The sequence below is a fragment of the Panthera leo genome, chromosome F3 (genome assembly GCF_018350215.1).
Source record: "Panthera leo isolate Ple1 chromosome F3, P.leo_Ple1_pat1.1, whole genome shotgun sequence".
Lineage (NCBI taxonomy): Eukaryota > Metazoa > Chordata > Mammalia > Carnivora > Felidae > Panthera > Panthera leo.
The window spans coordinates 16,344,561-16,348,883 of record NC_056696.1 but is presented as its reverse complement, the minus strand read 5'-3'; the positions used below and the strand labels follow the sequence as shown (position 1 = coordinate 16,348,883).

The following is a 4,323-nucleotide window of genomic DNA, read 5'->3' as shown; positions in this document are numbered from 1 at the left end:
CAGGAGGAGGAAGAGATGACGGGAGGAGACGGGGAGGAGCTGAAGCCGGCGCTGGCGGCGGGGCGTGGAGGGGGGCGGGGGGAGGGTGCGTCATGACGTCATGAAAAGGCGTCCTTATATACTGGTGCCTGGCCCCCATCTCGGTCTTTCGAGGCTAGGAATTGGTGTTTGGTATGTATATGGTCATTTTGCATAATGGCTTGTTGGCTCGAGGCCTTCAGCTCTTGGTAGTTAAAGTCATCTTAAACTAACTGGTATTTGTAGGCCGGTCGCGGGCCTTTGGAGGGTTCCCAAGATGAAGATGATAGAAGATTACGTTTTGGGTGCGGGCGCGGCCTAAATCCTACCGCTCGGGCAGAATTGCGGAAAAACCCGTGGGCTCGCGTTCCCTGCCTGTGATGAAGCCTGCGTTGGTAGGGACATCTGAGACTGTTGATGAACGCCAACGGCTCTGATGGCGGCGCGTGCCGAGTCACCCGAGTGGGCCTTTGTTAATCTCGGCCAGGGCCTCCTTTCGGCCTTTTGCTCAGGAAAGCCGGCAGTTGGGGTAGTCCACGTGCTTCTCTGAATGGCTGCATTCCGCAGTGCACCATTATTTACTTAAGTGGTTTCCAGCTTTAACTTTCTGCACTGCTCCTTTTGTGTAAACTATTAAGTGCGCTCTCTGTAGTCGTGAAATTATGGGTGGTGTAAACGATCTGTGGTATAGGTGATAGAAAAGAAATATGCTTAGACTGTAGAACAAATGATTAATTTTAAAGTTTGTTTGGGAAGAGCGAACAAGCGTGGGGGGCGGAGAGGGAGAGAAAATGCCAACCAGACTTAGCACTGTCAGCGCAGAGCCCAACGCAGGGCTCTAAGCGTAAACGGTGAGATACGATCTGAGCAGAAATCAAGAGTTGGACGCTCAAGGACTGCGCCACCCGGGGGCCCCAGAACAAAATGATTATTTTAAGAATCCTAATCTTTTTCCTAGAAATGGTGCTGGGCACGAATGCAAAGTGGCTTTTGATGGCTTCTGATGGGCAGGTAAGAAACGGGTTAATGCAGTGGAAAGGAATCCGATCTCCTTGGAGGTGGGGTCTTTTGTTAAGCCTGTGATGGTTTAAGAGTAGTGGACAGAAGGGATTTCTGAAAAATCCTATTCTGAGGCTTAACCATACCTAAAACCTTGATAGTTACTTTGGCTGCGCAGTATGTTTAATTGGATGCTCTTTGTTTTCTAGTTCTGTGCCAAAGGGGTGAAAATGGCTGCAAAGGTAAGTTACTGAAATTCCCTCACTAAGGGAAGTTAGGTTGAAAGTCCACTAAATGTGCTACAATGATGACATTGTATTTGCTACTCTTGACTGTGAGAATGACGAGAGTTACTACCACCATTCCACTTAACTGAGGCACACAAAATGGTGATTTAGAGAACTTGGAGATTGACACTACTTTTACATGAAGCTGTTTCTTCCTAGGTCCTAAAGTTCAAATTGCACATGCTACCCACGGGCAAACAGGTGAGGAACCTTTTAGATAGTCCGTGTTTACCCAGTCCTTTTCAATTCTTTTTTTACATGTGAATGCCTACACTCTGGTATTCTGTATGAAATGCTAACAACCTGGAACAGATACTATGATGGTTGCATAGTTCAGCAGATTAGATCATGAAGAGATAGCTATCTGTCTGATGTATCGAAGTTGATAGGAAAATTGGTTTGCTGTTAATAGCATAAGCAAAATGTAATTAACCTAGTTTCCTTCCTTCCTTTTTTGTAGGCGCTAAAGGGAGTTGGCTGGAAATTGAGGTGAGCAGAATTGTAATGGAGCTAAATGTTGGTAACAGGGCAAACATCACAGTACAGCTAATGGCTGTTTATAGAGTTGCCTTATGCACAGGAAGCACTCCTACCACCAAGTGCTTGAATGCGTTGCTGAATGTAGTAAAGCAGCCTGGATGATGATAAGCAAATACTGACTGAACATGAAGGTCTTAATTAGCTCTACCTGATTTCAGGCATTTTTGACGTTGTGGGGAGAAAAATCATCTTTTGCCTCTTGTGAAACTGTCTTTATTTCTTAGGTGGACTTGAGTCTCAGTCATGTTTGGAGCAACGATTTATTTTGGTAAGTATTAAGCATTTTAGTAAGCTCAAAACTTAACTGAGTGCTGATGAAATAGAATGCTTAACTACCAAGTTAACTAGTTTACTGTGGCTACTTAGTGGGTGCATGTTGAGCATGCTGTGAATGGGGTTTTTGAAATGATGTTGACCAAATGTCTGACCTGAAGTGAGCATGTAGACAAATTTAACACTGAAGAACCCTGTGACAAATAACTCTGAGAAGAATTCGGTGATAATTAACATTTTAACGAAGTGTCTTGTTTTTTTTCTAGGTTACTGGCCACTATCCTGGATGGCTTGCTTGGGGTAAGACAAAACAGTTCTTTGGTTGCTGAACTCAAGTCAAGTTCATGTGTGGCCGAAATGTGCTATAATGTGTTAAGTGTGTTCTGGTGTTTCAAGGAAGATTCAGCCATTGTGAAGTGCATTTAATTTTTTTTTTTTTTTTTTTTTTTGGTCAGGTGTTGATTTTGAAGAACTTTTTATATAAAGGTATGTATTCTCTAAACCTTTTTTGGTTAACAAGCAAGATACTGTTAGTGATGATTTTTGAAATTAAAAACAGATGGGAATCTCTCTGAAAAAGAGTGAAGATTTCTTACAAGCTGAAACAGTATTTGGAAAAGTTGAGAAATCCACTTGTTACTACCTGTTAACTAAATTTGACTAAATTTCTGCAGGTGTGAAGAGTTAGTGGCTCACGAGGCCCGGAATGAGGAGTTTTAAGCCAAGGTATAGTCGTTTCAAGTTGGGTGTCTATATGAAGTGGTTTAAAGCCGATACAGTGATGAGAACATAGTTCAGCAGACTTGACAGTGATGAGCAACATTGTCTTTCGCTCCTATCTGACGTATCTGGCTGCAGCAACCCTATCCATACCCTTGAAAACGAGCCATTTATTCTACCACAGGAAACGTTCAGGGTTGGGGTAACTAGTGGCTTATATACAAATGTTTTTTTTAGTTTATTTTGAGGGGTGGGGGAGGAGCAGAGAGGGAGACAAAATCCACTCTGCAGAATCCAGTGCAGGGCTCCATCTCCCTGACTTCATGACCTGAGTCGGACATTTAATTAACTGAGCCAACCAGGCACCCCAAATGTTTCAATTTTACGATTTCACATTTTGAGAAGCACAGGTTAAGTTTTTCCAGGAAATTGTAATTTTTTTTTTTTTAAATAAGCTTCATGTTTTAAAGCAGTTTCAATATTGACAACAAAATTGAACGTAGGATCCCATACATCTGGTCTTCACACCTTCCTCAACATTCAGCACTAGAGTGAGACTTTGGCTACAATTATGAACATAGAGAGACCATTATCGCCCAAGTCCACAGCTTACATTAAGTAAGGTTCTTTTGTGTTACACGTTGTATGGGCTTGGACAATGTGATACATCCACCATTGTCCATGTGTAGAATAGATTTGCTGCCCTAAATGTTACTTTTCAGAAAGTTAAAAATGGGGAAAACCAGTACAAATTTTAAATGGCTTTTTTTCCCCCCCAACATATACAAACAGGCAGACTGTCAACCTGAACATTAAGAGGTAAGTTGGTCTGTGGTATATGTGATAAGTTAGCATGTAACCAGTGATGTAATGATTCTGCCAAATGAAACCGAATGATATCACTCATAAAACCGTTCCATTTTGTTTCTGAGGTTACTAGCAAACATCATGTGGGGTGGTTTTTGTTTTTTTCACCATAATTAACCTGCCATCATTGCTTTTAGGGCATTTGTGAGGGCAGCAATCCAGTTAGGAGCGCAGCTTGCTAGTTGAAAGGTGAGACTAAAAACCTCAGTACTGTTATCTTAATCCAGAATACATGATGATCTCACTCCAACTTGAACTCTCTCACTGATCACTTGATGATTATAAAAGATCTGATATTCTTTGTATTCAGAATACAATTTGAATTAAAACAAAATGTGTCTAAAAGTTGCTGCTTTGTCCTTCCAGCACCTGGATGGATGCCCACAGGATAGAAGATCAAGCTTTTCAATATCAATAAATTTTTATAAACCATCTGATCAAGAGTGCTGATTTCAATTTAATGGGATGAAGGAAGGAAAATTATCATTGTAATTAAGATCCTGTGATATTAGCTTAAAACAGTTGACATTGAGATGTATTTTATAGGATACCTTGGGCTTGAAGGTGCGGGAAAATAAACTACAGCCCTTTTCATGTTTAGAATGCAGAATGGTGGCAT

The 4,323-nt window shown here is 41.5% G+C and overlaps 1 long non-coding RNA gene and 9 other non-coding genes across 13 annotated transcripts; all 10 read left to right on the top strand.

Annotated features, from left to right (window-relative positions):
• The first annotated feature begins 83 nt into the window (after positions 1–83).
• Positions 84–4,141, top strand: LOC122211414. 4 transcript variants are annotated; one of them, XR_006198673.1, is made up of 12 exons: positions 84–171; positions 977–1,029; positions 1,227–1,259; positions 1,464–1,505; positions 1,765–1,793; positions 2,069–2,112; positions 2,384–2,417; positions 2,573–2,603; positions 2,792–2,843; positions 3,630–3,656; positions 3,842–3,893; positions 4,071–4,141. It is a non-coding gene; the product is annotated as an uncharacterized LOC122211414 (long non-coding RNA). The 4 variants fall into 4 exon arrangements; XR_006198676.1 differs by having other exon boundaries at positions 1,450–1,505; XR_006198674.1 differs by lacking the exon at positions 84–171 and adding an exon at positions 202–413.
• Positions 385–464, top strand: LOC122212508. The gene has a single exon (XR_006199184.1). It is a non-coding gene; the product is annotated as a small nucleolar RNA SNORD74 (small nucleolar RNA).
• LOC122212521 lies at positions 1,093–1,154 on the top strand. The gene has a single exon (XR_006199197.1). It is a non-coding gene; the product is annotated as a small nucleolar RNA SNORD75 (small nucleolar RNA).
• Positions 1,617–1,683, top strand: LOC122212519. Its single transcript, XR_006199195.1, has one exon. It is a non-coding gene; the product is annotated as a small nucleolar RNA SNORD77 (small nucleolar RNA).
• Positions 1,938–1,998, top strand: LOC122212509. Its single transcript, XR_006199185.1, has one exon. It is a non-coding gene; the product is annotated as a small nucleolar RNA SNORD44 (small nucleolar RNA).
• Positions 2,245–2,309, top strand: LOC122212520. The gene has a single exon (XR_006199196.1). It is a non-coding gene; the product is annotated as a small nucleolar RNA SNORD78 (small nucleolar RNA).
• Positions 2,643–2,727, top strand: LOC122212504. The gene has a single exon (XR_006199180.1). It is a non-coding gene; the product is annotated as a small nucleolar RNA SNORD79 (small nucleolar RNA).
• LOC122212510 lies at positions 2,888–2,968 on the top strand. The gene has a single exon (XR_006199186.1). It is a non-coding gene; the product is annotated as a small nucleolar RNA snR60/Z15/Z230/Z193/J17 (small nucleolar RNA).
• On the top strand, positions 3,695–3,772 carry LOC122212506. Its single transcript, XR_006199182.1, has one exon. It is a non-coding gene; the product is annotated as a small nucleolar RNA SNORD47 (small nucleolar RNA).
• On the top strand, positions 3,929–4,005 carry LOC122212503. Its single transcript, XR_006199179.1, has one exon. It is a non-coding gene; the product is annotated as a small nucleolar RNA SNORD81 (small nucleolar RNA).
• Positions 4,142–4,323: the final 182 nt, after the last annotated feature.